Here is a 16,005-nt window from a genome sequence, read left to right on the forward strand (position 1 = left end):
GCTGGGTTATGTGTCATTTTATGAAACATTAAGATATTACAGCACTTTACTGACGACCCAAATTGTCAGTCAACTGCTGTAAAATTTAGAGCGTTTTGGTTTCTTATGTTCACTAATCATTAAAATATTTAATACACTTACATTTTTGTTTTAAGGCGAGTCGTTTGGGTTGTAGTCTATACACTCCCAATAGCACATTCTGAATGCCCTTAAAATGCAATTTGAGAAAGGATAGCATTCTCACAAACTTCTCCACAGGCCAGCCATGTTAGACATGACGGATAAGATAAAAAATATTACCAGATACGTTCTCAGTAGATTGTCCTCCTTTTCTCTCAGAAACAAGGGAAGGCCACAAAGTGCTGCAGATTTCCTGTGTGTCAGGATAGCAGTGGTCTAAAACACAAATAGGAAGCAGGAAAAACATGGACAAAGTAAATGGCTTTTACTACAGCTAACATTTGTAGTATGCAGTCATGTTTTTTAAAACCTCACAATTTGAAGTAAACTGATGTTGTTACCCGTTCATCAAGTCTGTCTAGGAGTATTTGAATTTCTCCTCCCAAGGCTCCACTTCTTGATCTATAGAGCTTGATCAATCGTGGTGCAAGTGAGTCCAAGTAACTAAGAAAGATCTGCCTGAGATCAACTCGAGTAACTCTGTGCATATATCTGCAAAAAATAGAAATAGTTCAAATTCACTACCCTAATGTTATGTTTGGGGATGAAAACATGCACTAAAATAAACTGCTGTAAAAATATATCAGATGTTTTTTTTTTTCAACTTTTGTTTGCATAAATCTGTTAATCAACCTCAGTTCTGATCAAAACTACTAAATGTTCAAAAACATCCAGGATTTTAACTCTTTAATTGCCAAGTTCATAAATGATGTCACTGATTTGGGGAAAAACAATATATAAAGTGATTGTGGACTGGATATTTTTTTTACTTTTTATCACAGTCTTGGACATGTCAAAGATTAGTAACAACATTAGCTCTGATGCATTTTTAGTTTTTTTTGCAGCATCAGATTAAATTTTTTCTCCCTAATTTACTGTTGGTGGATGTTTTTGCCCCATAGACTTCCATTATAACCACATTTTTTGTCTGCACAGCCATGACACTATATAATCATGCATTCTTGATTGTTGCTGGTTTTCCCTGTTGGGAAGAGGTAAAGTTTGTGATTTTTACTGTTGATGACCAAGTGGCACCATTAACCCTTTAGATAGGCCTGAGCAAAGAAAGCTTAGTTTCTGGCTTTTGTGTGTGTGTGTGTGAGTGTGAGAAAGTGAGAGAGACCACCCACCCTGGTGCAGAACACCATGGTCATGAGTTATATTCTGAAATGGGGGAGGAATGTGATCCTCATCAGCACAAGGCACCGCGAGGCAGTGGTGACAATGTTCATAAATCTGATGCAGAGTAGATATTTTACAGAAAAAATGGAAAAGTGTATCGCTGAAGGATTTTAAGGTAGTTTCAAACTGGCTTTACCATCAAGAAAAGACAAGCATTTCATACACAGGCCATACATAGGTTTAGTCTGTACTTCTCACCATCCAAAGGCCACAGGTGCAGAAATACACTTTGTTTTTGTGTACTCCATGTAGTTGTGAGGGCTGAGGTACATATTTTGATTTTCTCAGACACATCAAGGTTAGTGTGCAAAGGTCTCTCTCTAACTTTCACACACACCCACATGATAACAACTACTGCTGAGCAACAAAAGCTAGATTTCAGTTCACCACCAGGTTCCCGGCCGTTATTAACTGAACGATTTGGTGAACTCCTCGCCAGTTCTGTGGACAATCCAATAAAGTCACGTTCCCATACCGGGAGTCGAACCCGGGCCGCCTGGGTGAAAACCAGGAATCCTGACCGCTAGACCATATGGGAGGGCTCCCTGGGAGAGTTGAGATCGGTGTTTTACTCGACCACCAAGCAGTTTGAGCTCCAGCGCGGTATCATCCAGAGCTTTGCATGGGAACCTTGCATTGCAGAGCACAAAATCGGCCAGCGCTGACCGAGCATTCAGCTACTCGAGCTGTCACTCCAGCAGAAGATCAGCCGCTAGACAGAGCGTGGGCTGGTGTTCCTGGTGCAGAAAGCCAGCATACCTCCTAGTACAGGACTCTCCGCATTTCAGGGATTATGGGAGGTGTTACTCTGCCAGCAATTCGGCAGCTGGAGTCTGTGGCACACCTCTGGGCTCTTAAAAGGCAGCCGAGCCAGCCAGGAGTCGAACCTAGAATCTTAAGGGGAGCGGGGTCCTACCTGCTTATGCTTTTCAAGTGACAAATGGCCAAAAGCCATGCCTAGCATTCAACGGTGATGTGGAAAAGCCAATGCCGTGACCCGGCTTCGAACCAGGGTTTCTGCGGCCACAACACAGAGTACTAACCACTATACGATCGCGGCACCCCACACACCTGGGCTAGCAGGAAAAAGGAGCTGCTACATGTTGTGATATGGGTTCTGGCGCCCCTCTGGCCTGGTGCAGTGGCTTTTGATTTAGACATGATTGGAATAGTTGTAGTCTTTTTTGACACTATATCGAGAGACGAACAGATTCATACCCAAATGATACCTTCTGTGCTTTTTAAATAAAAAAAAACAAACAAATAAATTAAAAAATCCTGCAACCCGGATACACTACATGATTAGTTCTATTGACACTGGGACTGACACTCACAGACACCGAGAGAGAAAATAAGCCAAAAGAGAGTTCTCCTCAGTTCATCAAGAAGCTTAAGAATGATTTAAGTTGAAGAGGTCAATGGTACTGTGGCTTTGGTTATATAACGTTTTGCGCAGTGAATCGAAATGAACACAACACCAACATGCTGCTGGCTGCAATCGGTGATCGTTTTCGGATTCCGTTGAGGAAGCGTTCCCGGCCGTTATTAACTGAGCGATTTGGTGAACTCCTCGCCAGTTCTGTGGGTAATCCAATAAAGTCACGTTTAACGGTAACATTATTAGCTAGATGGCATATTCTTCTGCTATGGAAACAAATTCTCCTTCCATCTTTTGATGACTGGCAGTAAGATGTTATGAGCTTCATTCATTTGGATAAAATTAGGTACACAATAAAGGGCAATATTGGCATATTTTCTGAAACTTGGGGCCATTAATTTTTATTTATTTCTGATTATGTGAATTCTTCTTTTATAGTTGGTCAGTCTAATCATTAGGATGTCCTTATAATTGTGGCTTGATCAAGTATGTGCACTGTGTATACATAATTTATATTAATGTTTTGTTTGCTGATGTAAACGATTGTGATTATATTTAGTTAGTTAGTTAGTTAGTTAGTTAGTTAGTCTCTAAACTCAAACTCAGTTTCTTCTGTACATATTTGACATACACTATTTTTTGGTTTGTATAACTGTATATATATAATCAGAAAGAGGACATTCTTAAAAAAGAGAGATTTGATTTGAAACCTGAACTGCTATCAGGTCCATGCTGAACACCTTCTGACCAATCCAAATCAAGTATAAATTTTAATCTCAATACTGCACATAATTATCAAATAAAAGTCTATCAAGCTGTTATCCAAAAGTCTGAAATAATGTTTCTCTTAAGTGTTTTAATTCAAATCCATATTTTGGTGTGATTTATACACATGGGTTTGTCCATTCTGACTTTTGGACGCTTTATTATGTCCATTTTATGATGAAACAGGAAAAGACTTTGAAAATCATCTGTCATTTTCTGATCATGTTAAATATCAACACAACTAGACTGAAATATACAGGTAAGATATGCAACTAATTGAAACATGAACAGAGCAAGATATAAACTGATATCTACTGGTTTCCTGTCAGGGTTGTGGACTGTTTTCTGGCCACTAGAGACCCCCACTGCCTTTTTGTTGGTGTCCAGTCTCTGTCATTATGTCTAATAGGTGTCTCCTGTGCTTTGTTTAGGTTTGTGTATTTAAGTCACCCTTTTCCTCCACAAATACTTTGCTTAGTGTTTCCTGTACCTTGATTAAGTCTAGGTCAGCCGTGTGCTCTGTTTTATGGCTTTGTCCTTAAAAGACTTTGTGCATCTGGTATAGTTCTTTGTTTTGATTGATTGACAAGTGCTCTTTTGAACGCCTTATGGATTTATTTTGTGGACTAATTAGAATGACTTTTTGGAAGTATTGACTTTGTTTTTTGATTAGACTCCTGTGAACCTTTTGTATGCTTTTGGATTAACCTTGTGGATTTTGGGGATTTATTCTTTGGAACTACTGTCAAGTCTTTTGAGCTGACTTGTTGGATTTGTTTTGTGGATTATTTGACTTGCATTATTATCTAATTAAAGATAAGTAAACATTTCTCCAGAACTGTGATCTGGTTATCTGCATTTGTGTTCAGCCCCCTTTGATTGTGTTCAGGTTTTCTCACTAGTCTTGCCCTCACTCGCTGCCATAACCTACTGTTCCTTCATTGGACCACTTTTGATAGATACTGACTACTGCAGACCGGGAACACGCCACAAGAGCTGCAGTTTTGGAGATGCTCTGATCCAGTCATATAGCCATCACAATTTGGCCCTTGTCCATACTGTAGGCTTGCCCATTTTTTCTGGTAAAAACCTATAAACTATAATATTGTGCTCACCATACAAATAAATGTACGATAATACTGGATTCAGGAAGCTTCTGCAGATGACAGCAGAGGAGTTTGATATCTTGCTGGGGATGGTTGGACCTCTCATAACCAAGCAGCACACACAAATGAGACGGGCAATATCCCCAAAAGAGCGTCTAGCTGTGACCATGCGGTTTTTGGCAACAGGTGGGTCTGGCAGAACAATATTTGATTCAACAAGTATTACTTTTAAGTGTGTGTTGCTATATTTTATAGTTACTTTATTTCTTGTGCAGGCGAAACGTTCAGTTCCCTCAGTTTCCAATACAGGGTTGGGGTAAGCACTATTTCTAACATAGTCATGGAGACCTGTGCTGCTCCTGTAGGTACTCACTGATTCCCAACATTTACTCAAATGCTGTACTTAAAGGACACATTTAGTACATTGGTAAAAAATAACTTTTAGTAAAATTAGCTTAAAAATGAACATCTGTTTCAGTAAAATGCATCAGTTATTTGTGATGGTCTGTGAATTCCAGCCTACAGTGTCAATTTTACTATGAGGTTAGGACCATCAAATTTTTTGTTCCAATCATTTTGTAATGATTTCAATCTTCAACATGGCCTTACTCAATATTCCAGATATCAAGTTGATGATTTTACAGAATGTTCTTTACATTATGATTATTTTATGTACAAAACAGTCACCAATAAAATGACTTTATCTGGGTTTTCAGTCATGTATAACTTATAACTAAAAAGTAATTTTAATAAAAGTATACATATGTATAGTTTATAAATGATCTGAATGCATCTTCCACCACTGATTACCAGTAATGTACAAAAAACAGTAGTATGCTGTGATGATCAATATAGCTATAACGTCCCAGAGTATTTGTATTTTCAAGGTCACTGCTTTTTGTATTTTAATGTTTATTCTGTAATAGTCAATGAAGCCTTAAGTAATGAATCCATATTTGCAATGCTTCAGAAATGTTTTATTTTTATGCTCTGTGACAAAGAAATAATGTTCAAATCTGTTCTTCTGTTCTTTTGCTAGACCCACAACAGAGGCAGAATGGCGTAAAATAGCGCATGATTTTCAATCTAAATGGCAATTCCCACATTGCTTATTGCGCTTGATGGTAAACACATCCGTACACAGCCTCCAGTTAAAGGTGGCAGTCTTTACCATAATTACAAGTCCAGCTTCTCTGTAATAATGATGGCTGTTGTGGATGCCAATTACAAGTTCATCTACGCCAGTGTGTATTTTGTAGAAGAAGGAAAAGTGTCTTTCTTAAAGCATGGTGCTTCTGTTATTGATGTTAGCCTTTTATGCATAGAATACTATGTATATACTGTATCTTCAGACTATACAACTTGGGTGTACTTTGAAAGCATTGAGACAGGTGTCCATGACTGTTAGAAATAGTGCTTACCCCAACCCTGTATTGGAAACTGAGGGAACTGAACGTTTCACCTGCACAAGACATAAAGTAACTAAAATATACAGTGAGGGGAAAATTATTTGATCCCCTGCTGATTTTGTACGTTTCCCCACTGACAAAGAAATGATCAGTCTGTAATTTTAATGGTAGGTGTATTTGAACAGTGAGAGGCAGAATAACAAGAAAAAAATCCAGAAAAATGCATTTCAGAAAAGTTCTACATTGATTTGCATTTTAATGAGTGAAATAAGTATTTGATCCCCTATCAGTCAGAAAGATTTCTGGCTCCCAGGTGTCTTTTATACAGGTAAGGAGCTGAGATTACAGTAGGAGCACTCTCGGGGAGTGCTCTTAATCTCAGCTTGTTAACTGTATGAAAGACACCTGTCCACAGAAGGAAGCAATCAATCAGATTCCAAACTCTCCATCATGGTCAAGACCAAAGAGCTGTCCATGGATGTCAGGGACAAGATTGTAGACCTACACAAGGCTGGAATGAGCTACAAGACCATCGCCAAGCAGCTTGGTGAGAAGGTGACAACAGTTGGTGCGATTATTCCCAAATGGAAGAAACACAAAAGGACTGTCAATCTTCCTCTGGGGCTCCATGCAAGATCTCACCTCATGGAGTTTTTCAATGATCATGAGAACGGCGAGGAATCAGCCCAGAATTACACTGGAGGATTTTGTCAATGATCTCAAGGCAGCTGGGACCATAGTCACCAAGAAAACAATTGGTAACACATTATGCCGTGAAAGACTGAAATCCAGTAGCGCCCGCAAGGTCCCCCTGCTAAAGAAAGCACATGTACAGGCTCATCTGAGGTTTGCCAGTGAACATCTGAATGATTCAGAGGTCATGTGGTCAAATGAGACCAAAATCCAGCTCTTTGGCATCAACTCAACTCGTCGTGTTTGGAGGAGGAGGAATGCTGCCTATGACTCCAAGAAGACCATCCCCACCGTCAAACATGGAGGTGGAAACATTATGCTTTGGGGGTGCTTTTCTGGTAAGGGGACAGGACAACCGCACCGCATCAAAGGGACGATGGACGGAGCCACGTACCGTCAAATCTTGAGTGAGAACCTCCTTCCCTCAGCCAGGGCATTAAAAATGGGTCGTGGATGCAAAGAGGAGTGGGCCCAAATTCCTTGAGATGTGTGCAAACCTGGTGGCCAACTACAAGAAATGTCTGACGTCTGTGATTGCCAACAAGGGTTTGCCACCAAGTACTAAGTCATGTTTTGCAAAGGGATCAAATACTTATTTCACTCAATAAAATTCAAATCAATGTATAACTTTTTTTGAAATGTGTTTTTCTGGATTTTTTTTTTCTTGTTATTCTGTCTCTCACTGTTCAGATAAACCTACCATTAAAATTACAGACTGATCATTTCTTTGTCAGGGAGCAAATGTACAAAATCAGCAGGGGATCAAATAATTTTTTCCCTCACTGTATACCGTACACTGGCTAATGGTGATTTGTGAGGACTTTTATTTTTATATATTTTTATATATATATAAAAAATGTAAACATAAATATGCTAATTCAGGCTAATTCCAGAAACAAACAATGTGATTTCTGTGGCATTTCACACTGACACTGTGGACCATATGTGTGTATGTGATGTAGCACTAAATGTGATGCCCTCTTTTATGTTTTAATCAACATGCTGGAGAGCTTCAATGTCTTTTTAGCCACTTCACTTTACTTAGCATTTTGCACAACATTTCTTATAGCACAACTTGCGGTTCCCCTCTAAACTGTCCAGACACACACACACACACACCCGGAACCAAAATCACATGTAATCATTCATAACATCACATCTTCCCCACTTTAAAAGTAAAGCACTATCTTTGGGATTCTTTACTACTATTACTAACTTTTATGCAAAAAACAACCTTTTTTTTCTTTTATCTAACAGTAACACAATAGTTGCAGTTTAACTGTGAGATATTACAATCAACCTTTTTCTTTTTCAACTACCCCAGTCCTTGAAATATTTAACAAATTTCAATAAGCCTTTCAGGAGGTCTAACAGGTCATCTTGGTCTGCAAGACATCGCAGGAGAGACATTATTGTTGCAGATTTCGCTTCCACATCTTCAGCATTTACTTTTTGGGGTTTTCATTCTTTGCAGCTTTTGCTTTGCAAAATGTGTTTTGCTCCTCTTTTTTAATGGCCTGCACTGCAGCATCTTCTCTATGTAGTTCCTTGGCTTGTGCACAAGTTATTTCAGCAGGTCTACACATATTGACTGATTTCTCCAGTGTCAGAGCTGATTCACATAACAGTCTTTCCCTGAGACCATTATCAGGAATCCCACAGACTATTTTGTCCCTCACCATTGAGTCTCTAAAATCTTCAAATTCACGTCTTACTTAGTGTGTGCAGTTCCGCAAGGTACTGGTCAAAACTCACTCCTTGTGTTTGGTCAGCAGAGAAAAATTTGTATCTCTCAAAAGTGACATTCTTACTTGGCACGAAGTATTATGGAACATGTGCCACACACAAGACCTGAAATAATTGTTTGGTCTAAAAACCACACACCTGGCAACACAAACATCATCTGACATTCACTGAATTGAACTAGATGACTGTTCCTGAGAAAATTCAGCAACTTATTATTTCAATCAATTTACGCACTAGGCTTTCTCACAACAAATCAATCTCACTGTTGGATATGTAATCTAATGATGATGAGGTAGTTCTAGGTTTCGCCTTGTTTTATATAAGCTGTATCCGATACTGCCATCCTGTGGTGAGATTGAGAATTGACCTAATACAGGAGACTTACTATCAGGTACCACAGAGTATAGAAGTAATGCATTAAGTCTCTTTATATACTTTCACAAGAAGACCAGCCTGTAACCACTTAATGAAATAGAAATAATAAATGAATTAAATGACTTGAATGAAATTTTATTTTTATACTTGTACAGAAGGCCATCATACAGAGGTGGCAGCAGGAATAACACAGGCTACTGACTTAACACCTTACTACACACTGTGTCACTTTAAATTTCATTCATCTCAGGTTACTTTTAGAAGCATTACTGCACTTTAAAGTTTTGGACCCTGTGTTTTCTATAATGTATAATTTTCATTTTGAATGTACTTTTTTGTGATTTCAGTATTTATACCCTATACTCTTATACTTACACTCTACCCATGTGTGTACTTACCCCCACTGTTACCCATAGCCCCTCCCTGCATGCTTCGTCTCGTCAGCATTGTGAATGTCATACATGTGTCTTAGACCTTGAGTCCAAGAGAATTATTATTTCATCTCATCACACTGTATGTGGCTGTGATTATCTTGAAATACCGCATAGTTAAAGCTCTGTGAAGAGATTCTGGCACTTAGGTTTAAAACACTTAAATCCTCATTATTCCCATCCTACAGTTCTGTTATTTATTTTAAAGTAAATTGTTCTTCATAAGTATACCAGTAATTGTTAAGAAGTTTCTGTCAGTTCACATTTCACAATACAAATCATATCCAGCTCCAAGAAGAGATTCAGGGTCTAAGGTGATCTGTTATAAAGAAGGTATCAGCTTTCATATAAGCATTTCTTTAATGTTAACTAATGCAGTAAATAAAGTAAGTTAACAGAGCCTTAATGTAAAGTGTTATCACAGTATGTTTATATGGTTTATTACTCACATAAATAATTGTAATGTGATAAATGTATTGATTATGTCCACTGAAAAAAAAGTCCAAAATTCTGTGACCACATTAATAATCTGGGATTTTTCTTCAACTGCATTTTTTCCTATTTAAAATATAGAAAGTAAACAATAGTTCATTTAAGATTCTGTACTCTTTCTAGGTGTCTATTTAAAGGTCAGATTTTCCTCATGTCTGATCTTTTTTACTGAAGCATGTGTTCAAGTGACACACTGATGCATTTGATCTAAAATGGCTTGTAAGGTTTTACATAAACTTGTGGTGTCCATGCAGCTCAAATGCACACACTCATTTAAAGCAAAAAAGGCAACATGCTAAATGCTAGAAGCTCAGAAAGGCATCTTGCATAAATTTCAAAGATTTTACTTCAAGTTGTTGTCAAATAATATAATCTGTATAACAAATTAATGTATTAAATTAGAAAAAAATGCCAAAAAGAAGCATTTTTACTAGTGGTCTCAGACATTTGGACCCCACTATATATTTTATTATGGCCTTAGCAAGGCTATAAAGTGTCCAGCTTTTATATATTTCTTTTCTGTTTTGTACATTCCTTATTTTGAAGGCTAGTGTATTAATTTAAGTGTGTTCATTTATGACAGAAATGGCCTCAATGTGTCTTAAAATGTCCTTGTTTTGTCTGTGCAGGCAACATTTATAACTGATTCCAGGTGTTTTGAGGAAATGCATCTCAAGCTCTGACATACTGCTGTGGCTGAAATTGATTTTTAAGACACTAATGTACATGGAAGTTGCTGGACAAAGCTCAGTCTGATGGTGTGGTTTTAGATCATTTGTGGCATATCTTGCTTCTTGTCATAGATAAATGTGATCTGTCTGAAAATGGAAAAATGGTGTTGGCAGTAGGACTAAAAGGGAACTGGAAGCAAACATTTTGATCAGTGGAGTTAATAAAGCTTATCTAACAGTTAGAACAGCTGTCCTGTGTGACTGAACAAAAGTGAAGCAAACACATTTCTTCAGCAGGGGGTATCTGTCTCGTAAGCTGTTTAGTGAAGAGGAATTCTGCAGTATGATTAATGCCGTCACACCTGACTAATGGTGTCTGAACTCAAGCCACCCTACACTTGGAATAAATGAGGGACTCTGTGTCCACCTGTGTCCAGGGGGTGATGTTTCACAGCGAGGGTCTGAATTCATCTATCTAATAATCCCACTCCTAATCAAACCCAGCCTTAGATATGATTTAAATTATGGTAGAATAACTGTTACTCATATGGGAAATGACTCAATCAATAATGCTTTACATTATGGTCCCCTTAAATGATATTATTTAACATTAGTTTACATAAACAAACCATGTATGTCAGTATTAATATACCCCGCCTACTGCTGAACAACAAAAGCTAGATTTCAGTTCACCACCAGGTAAAACAATTAGTTTGACTGAACTCAGTAAATTGGTTGCTGCATTTATTGTTGAGGAGATGCAGCCACTCTTCACTGTGAAGGCGCCGACATTTTGTAATATCATCAGCAAAATCAGGGAAATGGACAGGGGCCGTGCTCTCCGATCACAAAACCTTTTGAAAAAACATTTGCAGATTGATCTAATTTTAGAATGACTTTAGGAAGACTATATTGCACTCTTTAATGTCTTTATTAACTTGGACTGTGAGTTTACTTTGTAATGTAACACATATAGGTTTCTATGTGTATAAAATGAAAAGAGAACGAGTCTACTGGTCAAATTTAAGAAAAAGTATCGCAAAAGTAACATAACGCATTACTTTTTATAAAAAATAACTAAGTAATGCAATTTGTTACTTTTTTAGGGAGTAACACAATATTGTAACGCATTACTTTTAAAAGTAACTTTCCCCAACACTGAATATAATATAATAACAAATATATAATATATTTGTTATTTTTCACATTTTACTAAACCATTTAAAGGTTGTGAAATTCTGTAAAAATGATCTGTATATGAGTGAAAAATTCAGTTTGTGTTGCGTTTAAAGGAAACTTTTATACATATACTGATGGCTAAAAATAATCAGAATGAGACCGCAATAGGAACAAATATAAACATTTATTTAAGCAAAGTCTATAAGAAGTATACAAATAAGTTTATTTCTAAACAATTCTATATATGTATTTACAATCTATAGGCTATTGATGGGAATAGGGGGAGTGGGATAGGAACAGAGGGATAGATTAATAAGGGATGATTATTAAGGGACGAGGGATCTTAAATGCTAAGGTTAAGCCCTTCTTCAGGTCCTGGGGTTCACTGTACAAACCTGTAGGAAAGAAAAGAGATTTTTTAAATATTAAGTTGATCAAAAATAGAAATAAAATGATTTCATACTTACGTGTGGAGCCTGAGCAATGTAGGAAAAAGAAGTGAGAGAAAAGAAGATGAAATGAAACAGAGGAAGAAAAGATGAAGTGGGTAAGGGGAAAGACATTGCTCAGAGCTCCTCCAAAATGTCCATCATCAGCTGGACGTGCAGCTTGAGGAGTCGCTGAACTGTGGTGGCTAAGGCTGCTGGGTCACTGTAGAGCTCCAGAGGCTGAGTGAAGAGTACTTCAGCAAGCTCTGTAAGGTAATCCTATTGACAAATTCCACACACATCCAACATAGTGTCACTGAGTTTAAGATACAATCCTGAGAATTTGTGGATCGTGGCATCAGAAGATATTCAACACTTACAATAAGCACTGTGAAGTACAGCTCTGCTGCAGGCTCCCACACGTCCACGTCCCACATGCTGAAGAGCGCAAGCAGGCGCTCCAAGAAACCTCCCTTAAACTTTTGGAAAGAAAGACAAGCTTCATTAATGCCGTGTCTTATCAGGTTTAAAAAATATGGAAAAAGAAAACCAGATCAAATAGACCATGTTCTGAAACTCAAACATTACTTAGAAATCTCCTGATAAGACATTTACTGGCTGAGGTTTTGAGCCATTTATAAAGTAGCTGAAGAAAATCAGCTCAAAAAAACATCCAGGAAGTTGTAGTGGTGGTCCTGCACAGAGTAGAAAAGATACAAAAATAAATTAGCTTTACATATTGGAGTCCTGTTTTCTATATTAGCAAAATCTGTTATCTTTAAACATCTGTCATTTCACACAGGCGTTTATTAGCTTACACAGGAGCTGAGCTCTGCTTTAATCGATTCCTGATTGGAAGGCGTCCTCAGGAATCGAATCAGGGCCTCGTAGGCCAACTGCACACCAACTGCATCCTGTTAAAGCAAACGAAAAAATCTCTGTAACTCACTTTGGCTATGGTTGAGAAACTGAAATTATTTCCATCACAAAAATGATACAGTCTTTCATCATTCTGAAGTCACCTGGTTGTTAGCTGCTGCCAGTCGCATGACCATCTTCTTTCCAGCCATGAACAAGAAGTTCTGGTTGTGGATGCTGGCAAGCAGAGACTGAATATAAGACAGCACACAATATAAAAGTTAAAGCAGAGTGGACTTTACCTGCGCAGTAACAGCAGCTGAATAAAGGTTTTACTCACAGCAAACGCCTCACGAAGCGCGGGCACCTTCAGGCCGATTTCAGTCACCCCTCTGTCTGAAAGATGGCAGCTAAGAAACAAGAGATGTAAATGTTTAGTGTATATTAAACATACAATACACTGTTACATCATTAAAGAGTGAAGAGGATCGTACCAAATAAAGGGCACCTCCAACTCCTCTGGGTTAAGGCGCTCCTCACTCTCCTGCAAGCCAAATCATTAAATCATTAAAACTCACACAGTAAATTTTACAGTATCCGAATCAGGGGAATAGCAGCATATGTAGATACACATCAGGTCTGAAAGTCTGAATTACCTCACAGTCGTTGTGATCATAGTCCCAAGTGGAGGTGAACATCTGTCCATCTTCAGCCACATACAGCAAAGTGCAGGTTACCGTTGTAATGGTTTGCTGTTGAATAAAAAAAATATCCACACTGAAGACAAATAAAAGCACAACTGACAAAATTCTAAAAGTTACTAACTACAAGATACACTTCATGACAGTGCAATAAATTTACCACAAAATAATGTGGCACGACGAATGATGTCTCCATTCGGTTACAGGAGATGAACTCTGTAACCCTCCCAGATTCAGCCTTAAGAGAACAAATTAAAGTGAACACAATTAGTCACTGCAATTAACAAAAGATTTGTGATGCCACAACGAATAATCCCTTACCTGTATGCCAGTGAAACAGTCCTCTATGGAGGACTCATAAGGGAATCCCTGCAAATGACAAAAAGCTGAAACTCAAGATCTATTTCACAAACGTGAGCGTCTAATAATCATCAAGGTCAATTCTCTTCCTCAGAGTAATTAAGTCTGTGATTACCATGTGATTCAAGCTGCTCGTCTTGGTGGATTTAAACCAACAAAGACGGCTCTGTGGGCCCCTTATCATCCCCAGGAAGTATGTTTTCATTTCCACTGACTGAAAATAGAGAAACAAAACTAAACATTACAACTTGTAAAGACGGGTGTTTGTGTGTTTGTATCTCAGCTGCTGCACTGTAGAATACCTTGAACTGGGAGATGGAGGCCTGTGCAGAGAGGAACTGAATATTACACCAAGCGCTGATCAGATCACCAGCATCGAGCGGCTGTGAAAAGTAGAGCAGGAAGATCATGAGTGCTTCTGATCACAGCAGTTTCATACTAATATTCTGTCACTTACAGTAAAAACAACCTTGTAAAATCCAGTGATCAGCTTTAGGAAATAAATGAAAGCTTTGGTTACCAGAAAAACAGGTGAAGGGTCTTGAGGTTGTTCTGTGGGCAGCAGGTGGATGTTCGGCTCAACAAACTTAAAACACACAAACACAATTAGTCACTGCAGTTCATAACATTTTGTGATGCCACAATGAATAATCCCTTACCTGAATGCCAGTGAAACTCTCCTTATCACTGGTATAATAAGGGAATCCCTGTAAAAGACAATTAGATGAAACTCAAGATCTACAACCACATTTCACAAAAGTGCTCTTCTAAAAATCATGTCAGTTGAAAAATGTCCATTCTCTTCATCAGAGTAATAAAGACTGTGATTACCTCGCGAGTCAAGCAGTGTGTTGTCGGAACTCAGAGCCCCCTCCGAGTGGACATATCACAGGGTGGAATTTTTAGATTGTGTCAATTTCTCTTAGCTTTCCATAATCTTACATAATTAACTCAACAAACCATAAAAACAGCCAAAATAAAGGAGATCTCAGTCAGCAGATGAGAAGAAGCAGGTTTCTTTATTCAGCCATGCAGTCAATAACATGCATTACTGAAGAGAGCAGCTGGTCTCCAAAACCCCGAAAAGTTCCCCTCTACTTATACCCCAGGTGCCCCATGGCGCCTCCTTTTCTCTAATTTAAATATTTCCAGCAATTTCCCATTATATTCAGTGTATGGCTACTTTAATCCCTCCTTCCTTAATTTACATACGTTTTACCATTTCCCATTATTTTCTTATTTGTCCCGATAACGCCCCTAATTTAATACCATCCTCCCCTCGATGACGTCAATTTTCCTCCTCTCCAGTTCTCCTTATTTTTAGGCTAAGTCAACAATTTTTAGAAAAAAATAGTGCTTACTTATAAGCGCCACTTCCTCATCGACTTCATTTGACCGCCACCTCCCAAGTTGCTTCCTCAGATCATCCTGACCTCGCACGTTGCCCTCCACAACAATATGTAAGTATCCTGATCTCTTCCTCTATGTCATTCTGACTTTTCTCTACCTGCTTGATCTAAGTTTTATTTTTATTTTTTAAAATAAGCCTTGCCATTATGCTGCCTCATATCCTTCCCTCTTTTAATCGCTGTTGGTTATTGGTATTCCAATGCTATTGTCTCCCCTAGCCACCTACCACTGTCGCGTCACAGTAACCTGGCCTACTCCCCACACTGTTTTCCTCTTGCCTTAGTGCATGCTCTCTCTTGTTGATTACATAGTCACGCAATATGCACTTCACTCATCTTCACTCATCTCTTTCCATTTCCCATTCTTCCTTCTAGCTCAGTCAGCCCGCCGCGCTATCTTCCGGAGAGGTCCCAGGAGTGCTCTGCGCCGCTATCGCCAGTATCAGCTGTCTTGCCTGGCCATTGAGCTTACTGGTGTCCTGGAACACCTATCTGAATCCTCTATTCCTGAGTCTCCTCACCTCACTCACCACATCGTGAGAGATACCGTCTGTCTTGATCAGAGCACCCAATTTCACCCCACAACCTGTGATCAGTCTACTCAGACCTTCTACTGGCATTGGACACGCACCACCTCTCAAG

At 38.6% G+C, this 16,005-nt stretch overlaps 1 long non-coding RNA gene and 1 other non-coding gene across 2 annotated transcripts; both read right to left on the reverse strand.

Moving 5' to 3' along the window:
• Nucleotides 1-1,828: 1,828 nt before the first annotated feature.
• trnae-uuc (transfer RNA glutamic acid (anticodon UUC)) lies at nucleotides 1,829-1,900 on the reverse strand. Its single transcript has one exon. It is a non-coding gene; the product is annotated as a tRNA-Glu (tRNA).
• An 11,160-nt stretch (nucleotides 1,901-13,060) lies between these two features.
• Nucleotides 13,061-13,439, reverse strand: LOC131350674 (uncharacterized). The gene is made up of 3 exons (XR_009204286.1): nucleotides 13,388-13,439; nucleotides 13,234-13,303; nucleotides 13,061-13,144 (listed from the first exon to the last, which is right to left on the reverse strand). It is a non-coding gene; the product is annotated as an uncharacterized LOC131350674 (long non-coding RNA).
• Between the last annotated feature and the right edge of the window lie 2,566 nt (nucleotides 13,440-16,005).

Source organism: Hemibagrus wyckioides, unplaced genomic scaffold (assembly GCF_019097595.1).
Source record: "Hemibagrus wyckioides isolate EC202008001 unplaced genomic scaffold, SWU_Hwy_1.0 Contig7, whole genome shotgun sequence".
Classification (NCBI taxonomy): domain Eukaryota; kingdom Metazoa; phylum Chordata; class Actinopteri; order Siluriformes; family Bagridae; genus Hemibagrus; species Hemibagrus wyckioides.